Source organism: Lepidochelys olivacea, assembly GCF_965140295.1.
Source record: "Lepidochelys olivacea isolate rLepOli2 genome assembly, chromosome: 8".
Classification (NCBI taxonomy): domain Eukaryota; kingdom Metazoa; phylum Chordata; order Testudines; family Cheloniidae; genus Lepidochelys; species Lepidochelys olivacea.
The window spans coordinates 78912780-78929454 of NC_140418.1; the positions used below are offsets into that span (position 1 = coordinate 78912780).

Here is a 16675-nt window from a genome sequence, read left to right on the forward strand (position 1 = left end):
AAAGACGCTTGCCCTTTACCTACCTTTTTTTCCTTTCCATGCTTTCCAGTAATTCCACTATCTTTGGGATATTCATCTTTAGGTCTATTTCATGATCCCTCCTAGGGGAGGAAAGTTTGTTTTTCAACCTCCATTTTGGGTTCACTGCCATTTTGCCATGGAGTACTGAACGTTGTCATAAGTGAGGTTTATTAACCGCAAGCAATAGGCTATTTAACTTCCTTCTGCATACAGTATTTTGTTTTTGTTTACTCAGCCATCACTATAGATACAGTGGGTACTTGGAGATATTTGGGATTGATGATTCTCGAGTCTGTTCAAGATGTAAGCTCAGGTATATACTTTTCAGTCAGACTTATGGTTTGCTAAAAGTTAAAGGGATTGTCTCAGGTGAGCAGTGTTGTCTCTAAATGTGAGTTATCTGGTTTTGTAATATGGCTTATGTACTGGTTTTGAAATATCCCCTGTAAGCGTATACAGTTTAAAATGTAGAAGACAAATCTTCTAAAGTGAACTCTTGCACCTTATTTCTATGTAATTCTAGAAAACTCACAAAACAGTAAAAGAGTTAGAGAAATTCTAAACAGTGGAAAGAGCAGCCTAAGATGACTTCTAGTTAAATTCTGCATTACTTAAGTGTCACTATTGCTTGTTGTCACTCTGTCTATATTAGCATACATCTTGTTGCAGCTACAAGGGAAAAATAGAAGTCCTCTCTCAAAGCTGTTGCTGTAGACTTGCCAGTGTTGTGAGCAACTGTCTGAATATTTGGTTAATTTTAAGAAGACGGCACTGTATATGCCAAGCTTTCCACTTGTTAAAAATGTCTGTCTACATACAGAATTGCTGTATTTTTTTCCATGTGTTGTCTAAATCTGAGTACACACCTCTTTCCTTTTAATATTATTGCAAGTTGGGACATTCATGTAAAACTAGCCACTTCCAAGTTTGGCTCTTCTGAACCACTGTTGGTTGAAGAAGGAGTGATATTTGGAGAAGAATGACTTGTAGAATGACCTTGCCTCAGCTCATGTGCACTGCAGATGTCTGTAAAAGCTAAAAATTCATTAAAAATGAACATACCATATTATATTAAGTCATAATTTGACATATTCAGCTTGTTAAACCTTGCTTGGTACTGGCCAGTTTGTTAAATAAATGACTTCTGGTTTACTTGTACCATAACTCATTGGTTTTTGACTGCTTCATTGTTGGTTTGTATATGTAAGGGCTTTTTAAAAACCCAACATCACAACTCCATTATGCCCCCGCCACCAAATACCCATACTTCATTCAGATGGAACCTCAGTATTTGGGCCGAGTGTAAGGGTCAAAAAAATGGGGAAGAGTGCATATAGGTATTTAGCCTGCATAATATATTGCCTGAGCAACCATTTCTCCTGAAGGCCCCTCCACCACATCAGCACTGCATAACTCATGCTAACACAGTGTGGCTCTTGGCTCCCTCTAGTGTTTAGACCACAGGCAGATGTTTGAGTCTTGTACTGCCTCCTAGCAAGTAGACTTGGTCTTGTAGCTCAGACCATGGAGAATAGTTTGAGAGGTCCCAGGTGCAGTCCCTGCAGGGGGTGTTGTTACAATTGCACTGGCATCCCATGCATCCATCACATGATCCCATTTGTTAACACGTGCACCAAAACATCCTTTATCAGTAGAGGAAAGAACGCAGAGGATTTTTTGGGAAATAATGCCTGCCACTGCAGTGGATTGTGTGTTGCAGCATTATGTCAAACGGCATGAAAATGACAAGAGGCGCTATGTTAGCGTGCTATTTGTAGGAGACAAACTGAACCACAAAGGGTGTGACTGCAACAGATGTCAAGACACAGGTTGTATGTCACAGTTGAGAACTGTATGGCTGGCAGAAGGGAAAAAGGCCTTGGGTGGTCAAGTAGATTTGCAATACCCAAAATGACACCAAGGGTTTTGCCTACATTAAGAGCGGAGAGGATTCTTTAGTTTCTCAAATATTGAAGAATCCATAATACACACCCATACACACAGAGATTTAAATCTCTGTAAGGAGAAGAGAAGGGTTTTTCTTTTCCTCTCCTGATGACTGGAATATCTCAAACTGCTCCTTACACAGAGACCTTTCACACTGCACTCGCACAACTAACTGAACATACTCGATAATGATCGTTATTGCTCTTGAACTCGTGTTTAATTTTTCTTTCACCATGTCATTTTTGCTGCATTTGTGATCACTTGCTGAAATGTGCCTTGCATTTGATGTCGTCTTTGACCTGTCTGAAACCAAGAGTTACATTATCTGGGGCTGATTAAGTAAGTTAATAATAAATGTATAGTTGAAATACAGGGAGGAACAGCTTCTCTCTCTTTACTGGTGAAGAGATTTGCCGAAATACAAACTTTGTGGGTGCAGCAAGAAAAACCCTTGTCTGATGAACCAGTTTTTACCTGGACTGTAACTAACCAATGAAATTTGATCAATGGCTCTACTGCTGGAACTATTCTGTTCTATGCAGGTTCTTATACCGTATAGTATGTTCAAACACTTCTGTCATTCTTTTCAGAAATGATCAGGAAAAACATTACACTTTGCTGAAAGGGAAAAGCCAATGTTAGATAACAAAACATATTGGAGGAATATGTTTTGTCATGCTCGTTCTCAGAATCGGTAACCTACCTGTCTTTCATAGCTTATTAGAAACTCAGGCCAGAAATACACCACAATTAATTATTTAAGCAGGTCCCTGAGATTTTCTTGCCTCTTTAAAACTGCTGGTAAACGGGATGAACTCTCCAGTCGTGCTTTCAAACACCTCAGTATGTTGGGAGCATATTTAAGCAATAGACAATAGTTCTGTGTAAAGTAAGAGTTACTAACTCCATTTGACAAATATTGCAGTTTGAAATGCTTTTCAGTGTTACTTTAAAATTTAATATTCGAGCCCTATTGTAGACTGGCAAAATGGCAGCATTGTATATGTACACAAAGAAGATCAGAGGCCGACAGTCGTCATCAAATCAATGACCATTAACAGGTACAAGGAATTTAATATAATTAAATCTTTATAAAATAAAATAAATTAAAAAAAAACACTGTTTAAGTCTTTGTATTTTGTTAGAGTAAGTGAAGCTTTTTGGAGATTAGTGTGTTGAACCCAGATGAAGATTCAAACATGTCCAAACTTGCCTACTGCCGGGAAAAAAATGTTCTGTCTAGTCATGAATGCTAACGTTTACTGCTTGCTTCAGTCTGTGAATCCCCTTCTGAAAACCATATCAAAATGAATATGCCTGTTGATCTCCAATCATTTTTAACTTGTCTAACATAGCTTTGCTTGGAGATACTGTATATTTGTACTTTTAAAAGATGTTAACTATAATCCTTGCCAAAGATCTTTCAGCTTCTTTAGAATAGAGTAGCTAGATTACTTTGGATTGAATACCTCTTGAATGTGCTGTGTCAAGTTTTTGAACAAATGGCACAAACAGTTGTACTGTACAGAGTGAAATCTGACAACTCTGTGTTAAAGGAAAGGAATGCTACTCCATGGTTTGATTGTGATCAACTTATCTTCAAGTGGGTTTATTAGCAATTTAATGGAATATTGGTTATTCAGGAGCAATAATAGCTCCAGTTGAAATGTCCATTCTGTTCTCTTTTCCCATACGCTTTGGAATGAGTAGAATGTGACAGCTGAGCTTTCAACAAGATTCATGAATTTTAAATACTTTTCAGTTGTAAAATGGGGCACATGGCGTGTGGTCAATAGTGGACAAGGAGCTGGCAGCCACTCTGGGTATTATGAGATATTGGGTATCTCAAAGATAATGAATGGTTGGCTTATCCAGGTGCATTCTTGGCCCATCGTGCATATCCAGACAGAATAGAATGTTTCTCTGTCCAACATTTAACAATTGATCATTTTGTAATTGTAAGCAGAAAAGTATCAGCATGCTTTTTTAAGGTTTAAATTTCATTCATCTTTATCTGGCAAAAATTTTACTGGTATTTTGTAACAATGTAGTTATGCAAACAAAACTTTTCTCTAGCTTTCTAACTTGATTCCACTTTGGTACATCTTGAGGGGAAAAAAAAGTCTTGTGAATTTAAATCTTAAACTTTTAAAGCGTTTGTTATTTTGTAAACACTATACAACTGACTTAACACAGTGTTCTCAAAATTGCCTCTACTTACTGGTTGAGTTTTCAGCCTAACTTTTTGTACAGAGTAGATTTGTTACTTAACCCCACATTTTGTGGGAAATGGATTTTTCTAAATGATGATTGTTGGGAATTATTGGAGGGGAAGGGGGATTTGAAATTGTTTGTTTGGGTTGCTGATAGTGAGTTATATTAAATTGCACTGCTGCACATCAGTTATGTTTGGATCTTAACTTAAATAAAAATGTGTGTAAAAGACACCCAGAGTGTATGAGTAGCTGGTTTTGTTATCTTTAGTGCATGTACTAATCCAAATTAAGAATTATTCTCTTCATTTGCAACAATAACTTTAAAGGACTGTTCTGTTTAAATCCTCACCATCCTCTTGTGGTATGTTTCATGTGTCGTCATTCCACTGAATTTGCTCAAGGTATCTTGTTTATTGTAGCTGTAACATTTAAGTACTAAATGTATCCTGTGTTAACATTGTGAACAGAGCCCTGGATATAACATGATCATGGAGCCCCAAAGTGTCTCTCTTACAAAATGGTGAATTAATTGTCTCTTATACCACAATATCCATAGCACATAGTCACTTTGCAGCTGTTGCCAGCTCATCCAGCAGCTGTCCTGAGTTTCATCAGACTGGGATGAGAGGGGCATGCATTGACTTCTAAGATGAGCTGTTTTACTGAGGCTTAGTGGTTGCATGGCAGAAAGACATTGGGAGAATATAGATTGCACTTGGGATGTAGCACTGGGAGATCTGGGAGTGGAGACTGCCACTTGGGCTCTTGAGAACCACCAGACTGGAGCACTTTTCTTGTGCAGCTCAGTAGCTCTGCCTGGCAGCCACATTTATCTCCTGTGGAGTTGTTAAGCTTTGCAAAAGTGAAGCTCTGCCATGATGGAGCTTAGCATCTACCACTTTCTGCTACCCCCAGGTGTTTCTGTCCATCCTTCTCCCTACTGGCTACGTTCTCCTTCAGTAGCTCCTCTACTCCATTGTTGCCCAGCTTTAGTGGGCAGCATGCGCTCTGTGAGTATGTGCATCAGTTCACTTAACAGAGTCTCTTGTTACCAAGCCCTCATAGGCCACATGCACGGTCAGATCTCCACTTGGAAAGAGTACCAGGATATCCAGTGCCCATGACCATGTTTGTGCTATTAGAAATGGTCTTAGTTAAGCTCAATGCATTTTGTGTTCTACTGAATGCGTAGCCCATATCTTCCTGCTGGATCAGGAATGTGCATTGTCCTTCTCAGAAAGAAAAGATGGAACTTCTTGATCCTGATAAATGCTAGTGTTAGTGATGCTGTAAAGAAACAACGAACACACCAGCCATCATTTGACGGCAGGTACTGGCACAAACTACAGGATACCAGATAGTTGTGTTTAGCACATCACGGAGCTTGGACATGACCTATCAGGCTAGTACTATGGCTCAGTGTCACCACCAGTTGTATGGGAGAGCCTGGGACTGTGCACGGCAACTCTGGGTCCCTTAGCAGCTGAGCTGCTGTGGCTTACAGCCGTGACACCAACAGCCAGCATACAAAGCATGCTGCTCACACCCTGACTTCCACCATCTCGTTGGTTCTTCTAGTGCGACCTCAATAACCATTCCAGCCCCGAGTTCTCCCCCCTCCCCCCCCGAAAATATCCAGCTCTGCAGTGCTTCGCCCTTCTTGTTGTAGCACCAACAAAACCTATTAAGTTTGCTGCTTCTTTTAAGAGAGTACACAACAGCTTCTTAATTTAACTGGAGTTGACAAATCCTCCCCTTAAGTCAAAGCACTGAGTTGGTTTGTGGTAAAAGTAAAACAAGTTTATTAACAAAAGGACATAGATTTAAGTGATACAAAGTATAAGGATAAAAATGGTTGCAAACAAAAGTAAAAATATGCTTTTCAGAATAAAACTCAACAAACTGGAGTCTTTTGTTCAAAGAAGTTTTTCTCACCAGTTATTCTTCCAGCATTGCTGGCCAGGATCCACCACATGGAGCTCAAAGTGCTTGGTTTCTTTGACTTCTCAGACAAAGGACGCCAAAATGGCTTTTTTCTCTCTGCTTATGTTTTCAGTCAGGCTCAGCTTGCTATGTCCACAGGGAGCTGATGCCACATTAATTGTTGTAGTCTCCTGCTGTTAAGAGGCTATCTCCCCCCACTTGCTCGTGTGATGGCTTTGTGTACCTTCTGTGTAAAGCTACTTTCATTGTCTCCCCTTTCTCAATTTGCATTGGAGACCCGTTTAGGCAGGCAGGATCATGTTCCTTTGTCAAGGGTGGGGCAACTTCAGCTTTGCTTGCCAAACACATTTTGAGGACGTATCTTCAGCACATATTTATAGCTTTTCATATATCACATGTATATACACCACATAATAATATTAATGACTAGCATGTCAGCAGTTCACATATGATACCTTATGGGACACCTTTTTAGATACAGATTATGACAACAGTGAGTAGGGTACGCTTAGCTGGTCAGGCCAGCTGAGACCCATTGCTAGATACTGGGGAGACCCCTGTCCTCTGGCTTTGGGATGCTCTTAGGGTCACACAGAGCAACAGTGAAAGAGCTCAGAAAAACTTCTGAAATGTTTCTTCCTAGTGTTGCTGCATGACATGACTTGGCCCCTTGGATTATCCATATGTAGTGATTATATACTGATACTTGAATAATCTGGCTTGAGTGGGTGCTGGGTGATTTAAGGATCAGTCTTTGATGTGACTGGTAGGGGATTTCCCAGGTACAGTGTCTAGCCATGTTACTTGGAACGTGAGTAACATATGATTACACTTGTACATGGTATTGCGGCATGGCCTGTCTGAAGAGTTGCCATTTTAGATCTTATAACTGAGTTAGGACAAAAGGAATAAGATATCACTATGTCCAAATGTCCTCCTGAAATAAATGGCTGTCCTTGATGGACCCAGGGGAGAGGTGTAGCTGAAACCTTCCCATTTCCCCCTCAACTAAAGAGATCCTTATAAAATAGGGCATCTATCCAAACCACTGCTAGTGGGTCCAGAAAAACAACCACGAGGGTTTTTCAAAAACCCAAACTATTCTGTGTTGCATGGTTTGCTTTGAAATGTCAGTGACCTAACATCGAACCTTTATCAGGAAGAGAGGGGAAAACCCTTTAGTCTTCAAACTGAGCAGATTCAGATAAAATGGGAACTGGATCAGACTCTTACACACGCTTACACACACACTATTTAGTTTTGCAAAACCAGAATCCATCCTCCCTCAAACCCCTGTTTTGTCCATAACCACTTATTATAAATTTCTCTGAGGCTTGCTGAAAGAACACTTTGTAAGCAAAGAGCTAATGGCTGCAGAAAAAGCTGTCACTTCAGAGATACCGTACCTTAACCTTTGCATAGTGAAAGTGTGACACTTGTTTTACAGAGCTGTAAATGGCAATACAAGGTGCAATGGAGTGGAGGATCAGGCCCAATAACGCTAATCTACCACAGCTGAGAATTAGATTTAGGGAGAGAATGTAGTTTAGTGGCTCTTAAACTGTATGTTCCCTTTGACAGGGACTGAGTTTTGTACAGGGCCAAACACACTGTCATCACTTAACAAATCATTGGTGAGAGCTGAGGTCTGATGTGGGAGATCTGCAGGTATTCCCAGCTCTGCAGCTGACACGCTGTGTGACCTTGTGTGAATCTCTAATCTTTGCCAAAGCGTAAAAATAGTAAACTGTGAATGTTTTCCTACATTGGCAGAGCTTTAAGATTTTCTGATAAAGTGTGCTATAGAATTGAAAATAGTTCTCCCTATGATCATTGTGTAACAATCTTAATAGTATTATAGTAACACTCTCCTCCTCCCAGCCCCCAAGCTCCCTGGCATGGCCACTGTCATGCTGTCTGCAGCAGAAGCCCAAGCCCAAGGTGGTACTGTTAATAATTGTTCTTTACATTGCAAAGATTTATTATTTTATTTTCATAACTCTCTTCCAAATATCCATGTGACTAGAGTGTCACTAGCATAATATTTTAACTGTCAAAACTGTGGCCACCGTGAATTTGCTGGGGCCGCGTGCACGGCCACAGCAAAAATTCATTTGAGAACCAGTAACATCTGTCACTGTGCACGTTCGGTGTGAGGCGTCCGTAATGAACCTCTCTTCAGCGTTGGTTTGTTTTGACACCATAGGCCTTACTGGAGAGGCAGGAAAACTTCAATAGTTTTTCCCCAGCAGTTGTGCAGCAGTAGGTTCTTGCTAAAGTATTCTTCAAAGATAATGTTATCCTCCTGCAGAGTGGTACTTCAGAGTTTAAGTGGTGCCTAGCCCTCGGGCTGGCCGCTCTGTACAGGGATGAATTTCACCCCAAGTGCAAAGTAATCCTCCTGTACACAGGGGTGGCTCACTACATAAAGTTCAGATCTGGATCCAGATTTCTCCTAGAACGTTGAGTGTTTGGGTTCAGGCCCATCTCACAATTGATCATTATTTATTCTCTTCGTTGGATTTTCAAAAATAGTGCCAGTGACCATTTCCCTCCTCCCTTCAATTCCTCACTTCTCTTCTTATTTTGAAAAGATTTGTTTGAACATGGCTAGAAAACAGAATACCAATAAATAATTTGTAAAGAAATTGCATCCATTTAATGTACTTTAAATGTGAATGTAAAGAAGCAAGGGATCTGTATATATCAGTTACAGTAATTGATAAAGCCCATCTATCTGGAGTGTAATGGGTTCCATTTTTAAAGTGCAGGGGGTGAGGAAATTAGATTTTGATAAATGTCAGACATGTTTGTTGTCCTTTTTCCTTGAAACTGAGCTGGCTGAAGTCCACTGTCTCTCAACCAGATTTATTATGGATTGGATACATTCCATCTCGCAGTAGGAATGTACTTATTAGAAAAAAAAAATCACTACAGAAAGCATAAAAGCTTTAACATTCAGCCACTTGATGTACTAATTGGTATAGTTATAAAAGCCTAGTATTGTATTACATCAAATCTAAAGCTGACGTATAATGACACAGAAAACTTAAAAATGATAAAGATGAGTGGGGTTTGGGGTTTTTTTGTTTTGCCTGTCAAAATTCTGAGGACATAGTCTTCATGGAAGGGAGATGGGTTGAGGAAAGTCAGCCTTTCCTCTTGGGTAGCATGGTGGAAGCAAGCAATGGACCTGTTTTATATTGAATCTGCTTGTATTTATTATTGAATTCATTTCCACAAATGTTTGTGCATTTCAGAATTGTCTTATGAGGAGGACTTTGTCCAGCAAAACTTCTATTCAGCTCTATCCTGAAGTAAACAGAATTTTTGGTGCTTTATTCATAAAACAAAGTTTGACCTGTAACTTTTTGCTTTCATGGTTATTAAATACTAGAACTATTCTGTTTTGAAAATTTTGCATTTCAGAAAAACACAACTCTCTGTTTTAAAAATAGAAACCAAAACTGTTTTGGAGGGGGAAATGAGGGGCAAAGCATCATCATACTGCATCTTTGCCATTTGTTTATTTTTTGCTGTTGATAAGTAATGAAGGACAGATAACATGTTTGTTACAGATTCTATCTGTTCTGTAACAACCCTGCTCCTCTTGTGCAGGAGCTCTCTTGAGAAGTGACTAATCCATCATGATTTGAAGATGGTTTTATGACTAAATGCACTGGGTCCCAGGCTGAGAACACAATACTTATCCACTTATTGGATAGCTAAACATCACCACAGGTGGTACCTTTGGCTGAAAAACCAAAGACTCAGTGGGCATGAAAACTTCCAGGTCAGGGTTGACATGCATGGGCATCACAGCATGAAGATGCTTTCAAAGTTACCATGGGGCTACAAAGAGGATTTTCGTTTCCAGGGCTGTCAATTTTGGCATCTTTCCTGAGCATTACATTCACTTGTGAAAAGCATGTATGTCTGCTGTGCAATGAAAATCTTGTTTATTGTACTCAGTACACTGGAGAAACTGTTCAAGACTATTTAATCCATTGAGAATACTGTTTTGATCATGTTAATGTAAACCTGGGTTATTTTACCACACAAGTTTCAGAGTAGCAGCCACGTTAGTCTGTATCCACAAAAAGAAAAGGAGGACTTGTGGCACCTCGCAGACTAACACATTTATTTCAGCATAAGCTTTCGTGAGCTACAGCTCACTTCATCGGAATGCATCCAATGAAGTGAGCTGTAGCTCACAAAAGCTTATGCTCAAATAAATGTGTTAGTCTCTGAGGTGCCACAAGTCCTCCTGTTCTTTTTACCACACAAGAAATTCCTCTTGAGAACCTGACTTTTCAGGAATATGTTTGGTGAAAAATGTTGATTCCCCTGGTTACCAATTTCACCCCTTTTTCCTCATTCTTTCAGTTTTTCCCACTGTCTTGATTTCTGACTCTGTATTGAATGCGTTATATGGATATTTTGGTGAACCATAGTATGGGACGTGTTCGGCATGTTATCCAGGAGATGTAACTTGTCATGTTCCAGGTGTACGTAGGCCCTCAGTTCATGAGCAGTACTTCAAATACAGAGATGACTGTATAGGACTTTTGATACTGGATGTTTAGAAACCTAAAAAGTGCTTTTAAAAATAGCCATTGGCTTATATATATGAAAAGATCCAGAGAAAATTTCTATAGGGCAGTAATGGCTTTTAAGATCTCTGCAAATACAAAATGAGCCAAGCTTGTACCAGACTGTCACATGGAAAAACCATCTTTGGGCATATACTGCTGGAGGCTGGAACAATCATGAGGAAAATGAAATATGCTGGCTTTCTACTGTTTCAGCTTCTAGTTCTAATTTTTTTAATGTCTAAGCAGCTGTCCCTATAAACTAAATTAAGACACATGGCACAGTGCCTCTGCCACAGCCTGATGGTTAAGTTGTAATCAGCATGTGGTAATTAAAACGTACATCTGGCTCAAGTAGCAGATTGAGAGTCAGTATTTACTTTCAGATATTCTCATTAGCTAGGAGCTTTATTTAATAGCACCCTAGTGCAAACTGGCCTGACCATTCTTACCAGCACAGGAGGTTCAAACTATAACCCCCTCCTCCGCCCTACCTGTGAAGGTTGCACTCTAGGGAAAGGCCTATGGTGTTCTACGGGCATCCCACTTGGAAAAGGCAGCCTTCAATTACAGTTGGGGCACAATAGGAGATCACTTTGGAATGAGTTGAGTCAATGCATCCTCCAGATGTCTTGGCTGTGCCCGCTTCCCAACCAACACTAGCCATTCCTGGGGCAGTGGTTGCTGGCTCTGAATCACTTGCTTAATACTTATAGGTACCTTACATCATTGTGGTATCTTGAGTACTCTAATCACAGAAATATCTTCTCCTGGCATCTGGCTTCAGGCCCTGCTGTTTGGCTCTGTTTCTCCTTCTTCTCCAGTTAATGAAACTTCAGTCTGTGAGTTTCTTTTCTCAATAATCCTTCCCTTTGGGGAATCTGGTTTAGTTACCAAGTTAGAAACACAGATCTTCCATCCAGCCTTCCTAGCTGGCTCAAAGCTCTTGGTGCAGAGTTCTTAGTCCTGTCCCTACTGAGGCTTTCCTTCTAACAAGTTTGCTGTCCCTCCAGCCTTCTTAGCTGACTCTTGCTTCGTGCAGGCTTGGCCTCCCCAAGCCCTCAGCCCGGGAACTACTGAGAATCTCTGTGGAGCAACTTAGACAACTTGCTGCTTCCTGGAGTGTCTTCCCTTAGTGCCCATGCCCTGTCCCTTGTCTCTCAACAAGTCTGGTTCTGAGTCATATGCTCTGTCTGTCATGTGACCCTTTGTGACTGAAAGCACCCCAGATTCGCACCCTTGTAATAATCTTTGTATAAAATATGCCTTGTGTGGTATCATTTGAAAACTAATAACTTGCTGGTGAACAATATCATGGTGAAATGTAGGTAGCAACATGATATGCCTCTCAGATTTACATACAAGTAGTAAATGGGATCCTTGAAATGGCAGGGGGGAGGGAAATGGCAGGAGATCAGGCAAATCTGTATTGCAGCAAGCACAGGTGAGAAGGAGGAGCATGGAGCCAACTTCATCACCTCCAGGTCACCATTTGTACTATTTGAATAAACTTTGATTTGAGGAGTAACCTTCCGAAGAATCCACTTCAAAGGGTGACTGGGTTATAAAAGTGAGGGGCAAATATTCTCTCTCTCTCACTCTCTCTCTCACTCTCTCTCACACGACAAAGGAACCAGCCCTTTCCCTTTGGGGGGAGATCCTGACCTGAGAAGTTGGTTAGCCATGTTGCTGGGAACATGTGGTACAGATTTTACCTTGAACAATTCTAGCTTGTTAAATTTTTGCTATTAGAAGTTGTTTAATCTTTTTGTCTTGTAACCCTTTCTGCCTTTAGTACCTGATACTTCAATTCAGTTAAAATCCTATCTTGTTTTATTTTTTAATCTAAACAAATCCAGTGCTGTGTTTAAATTGACCTGTTGGTAACTCTAGTTACAGTAGCAGACTGTTGAATATTAATTCCTTATAGGGGCAACAGACCTTTAATATCTGCACTGCCCAGCAAAACACATGTTTGGGGAAAATTCTGGGCTGGGAGCATGTTGGGATCACTCTGCAAGTCGTAACCAAGGCTTGTAGAAGCCAGAGTGTGGCTGGAGTGTGGCTGACAGGCTACTGGGGTCAGAGCAGCAGGACCAGGGCTGCAGCTATACACAGACATTTGAGGATGTGACCTGCATGTTTGTGAGTGGCCCAGGTTGGGAGTATATCACCAGAGCATTGTGAGGCACCCAGGGTTGCGGGGCAGGTCGTGACACAACCCTTCACTGATCTGGATTGCACCCCAGAATGTGATACCCTTGTACATATTCTTTCTGTCTGAGGAGGTGGGTTAAACATAAGCTGCAACCCAGTCTCCTTAAATGGCTAGTTCACCTTGCGGCAGTCTTGGACAAAGATGGAGTGGACCCAGTACGTGAAGGTCATCTTATCACTTGAAAAGGCCCAATATATGTATCTGGATGTTGCTTACTAATCCTCTTCTTCTGCAATAGCGCCCTTCAGAATAGGCCTAACAACAAAAGGCAAAAAGCAAACAAACAAACCTGTCATTAACTTGCACGGATCTGGATTCCGCCCAAGCCACATTTACGCAAAACTATGGAAATCTGTATCCAACACTCAAGCACCACAGGTCTGGAATTTGTCTTCAGATCACTCTGTAACATGTAGAAAGATGTCAAAATTTATTTGTAATGGTAGTGTCTTCGCTTGAGTTGATGTGTAGTGACAGCTCTGGATCTATGCAATCTGTGATAACATTTGCCTCTATGCAACCACATTCAACACTTTCTGCCAATCACACGGATTGCTAATTGTCTGATTATGTAATTTCTTGCCTGCAGTCCTGTCTGATTCTGGTGCCAACAGGTATAGAGTTCCTTAATTGCCCTCTAATGCTCTGTTCTTGGAAAGTTGCCCTTTGACTCCACCTCCTGGCTCTCTGGATTAATAGGAGTGGTCTCCAGAACCCCAGATTTGATTGATTGATTAGGCAGGGAGGAGCAGTTAACTGTAATTTTTCAGGGATGGAATATAGAAGGCTGCTCTGCAGGGCCCAAGGTAGGTGGACATGATTATGGGTGGAAGCAGGTATGTGTTGCCTCCTATTTTTGCACTGAGCCCTATGAAAGATAGAGGTGGCCCTGTTTGTATGGGAACGCTTTTAAAAACAAAACAAAACTCCAAACCCAAGATTAAATATTGGGGGGGAGGAGGGGAGGGACAGGACCTCTTCTTTTGTGAAGTTTCCATTAACAGAACTATGTCTTGCCTCTCGGTTTTGCATGTTACTGTAGAACAGAGGCAGCCAAAATGCATGGCTGCTTGCCGTGACAAAAAGCCCTGAAAACAGAACTAGCCCTTAAACAGCCCAAGAGAGAAGCTTGAAGACCTGCTGCATTTGTGTAGGAATGAAAGAGGATGTGTGGAGGAATGTGGTCAAAGATACAGGGAGTGGTGGGGGCGGGGGGGAAGTAATGAGCCAGAAGGAAGGAAACCAGCAAGAAATGATAGCAGAGGTGAAGAACAAGGACAGAAAAACCTTGGAGTGCAGGAACTTGGGAGTGAAGAATGAAGGAAAGGAGAGGTACCAAAGAAATGAGAGGGTGAAAGGCGGCTGCATACTTGGGGGAGGACACGTGTCCCAGGATGTAGCAGAATTTGGTGACCCAGACCTTGATGCTCTATTTCTTATGGAACCCACTTTGTTCAATTTCCAGAATGAACACTGCTTTGAGAGTGTCTGTGCCCCGCCCCAATTCAGCAAGGCCAGTGTCTCCATGTAGAAACTTGATGGTTTTTTGTTAGTTTTTTGGAAGTTAATTGAGACAGCAGACTAACTATAAATGTGTAACCACAGAACAGGCTGTGGGGGTGGGAGGATTGGAAGTTTGGTGTCCTGCCTTCTGTAATCCCATGCTATATGTATATTTAGTCGCTCTCCCTGCCTGTGACTTGAGTTCTTGTGAGCTTCTATTCTTGTGCCAGGGTAGCATTGCACGGAGTCACAAGTTAGTTGGTCTGTTTCACTCTAGCTTATGTTCCAGATCCATGTGGTGTTGTATTCGGTATCTTAAATAATGCCACACCTGCTGTTTCACCTATAACAAGCTTCTCCTTCATTTGTGCCCGTTCCCCTTCTGCACATTATGCCTACATCGAAAAGACCTCCATGCTGTAGAGGCAAAGAAAGAAATTCAGTATCAATCAGTGGCACATGGCCATTGTAGCAGTGCATGGAAGTTATGAAACAAATTACAGTCCTTGCTTAATAGCCAAATTTTGAACATTAACCCACCTGTTTTACATTTATTTTAAAAATACCACAAGGATCCAACCCTTCCTTTATATTTAAAAGTCATAGAAGACTGAGGAATATTAAGCACTGTGTTTGAAGCAGGTACACATCTCACACTAAATCTTAAACTAGCTAAACAAAAAAACCCCACTGCTCGTGGCTGGAGACCTTTTTATGTGCAGCATTTCAGCCTGAAATATCTCTGAGGTTAATCTGAAGATAAGTCAGAATAGATGTGTTAATGTGTGCACAAGACAAGTTCCAGTTTCTGGGTCTGAGCCTTCTGCCCTAGTGCATGGAATTCCCAGTAAACTCAGTGGAGTTCCATGTGCAGAGGTTCAGTCCTTTATATCTAAAAGGCCACTAGGCCCACATCTGTGTTACAGTACAGGTCTGGTGGCCCAGTGTGGCCACAAATGCATCATAACTGGCACCCCCCAACTCCATCCCCAAATATAAGGGAGAATCCCTGTTTGCTGTAGAGCAGCTCTGTGCCACTCTACGTCACAGCCCTGATGTAGGGATAATGGTCAGGGAAGAGTGGGTGTGGCTGAAGCACCTCTGGCTATTCCCAACCGCCAGAACAACCCCTTTGGAGCCATGGTAGCTTGAACACAGGTTACAACAGCGCTTAGGCTGCTGTAACTTACATGAGGGATCACCCCTCTGCCTTGGATCCTGTGCTGATTGTAGTTTGATAGGACCCAAGAAGGGGCCAGTGTGTTACCTACTGTCACATGATACTGGAGGAATGTAACTAGATGTAAGTTTTGAATAGCCAGTACAGTTGAACTGCATGGGAATTAGAGGGTCGTCGTCTTAGATGTAGGTCCAACAGCTTGCTTCACACGAGCTTTAGAAAAAAGATGAGATTGTATTTGCTGTGTTCTAGTATTTGTTTTCTGTAAAGTTCTTGAAATTGTGAGACTATCAGATTTGCAAAAATGTACAGACAAGGTGGGTGAGGTAATATATTTGATATCTTTTATCACCCATCTTGCCTCTCTAATATCCTGGGACCAATACAGCTTCAACAACACTGCAAAAACAGAGCATTTCCTTATTTGAATTCAGTTGTAACTCAGCAAACTGAGTCTGCTGGGTTTGTTATAGTTTGCCAAGCATACCCGAAATGATGTTGTTCAGCATGACATCTCATCATCGCTCTGTTTAATTTAAATATTGCACATTCCTGTTCACGTCTGTTTCTGTGATGTGTGTGTCAGTCATGTTGGAACTCTCTCATTTCTTCTAAAAATGTTTAAGTTGCCATGTTACGCAGATCCAGGACCTAAATGAAACGGAGAACTTCATGACACACTCAGTGTCTCTTCCACATTTCCTAATGGCTGGTAACTTGCGCTAGTGTAATATAATAAACAAGCTTCTCTGAATACCAAATACTCTGTTGAAGAGGATCAGGGCTTTGTGGAATAACTCCTTTTTTCTATTAGCTGTAGTTCTGTAGCGTGTTATCAACCCTATCTTCACCTTTTATGGATTTTTCACTTACAAGCTTCTTTTGGCACAGGTGGCACAAAGGGGATGGCTGTAGCTGGATATCCTGGCTGTAGCGTAGCTGGTGATAGCCTATGTGTAGGATAGCTGGCAGTAGTACAGTCAGTGGAGATGGCTTCAGTACCAGCCACTCTTGCCTCCTACTCCAACATAGGGAGAATATTTGGGGAAGAAAG

The 16675-nt window shown here is 41.2% G+C and overlaps 1 protein-coding gene across 2 annotated transcripts in view; it reads left to right on the plus strand.

The window, feature by feature from the left end:
* DDAH1 (dimethylarginine dimethylaminohydrolase 1) overlaps positions 1-16675 on the plus strand; it is a 148398-nt gene that overhangs the window by 102296 nt on the left and 29427 nt on the right. The window lies entirely within an intron of this gene.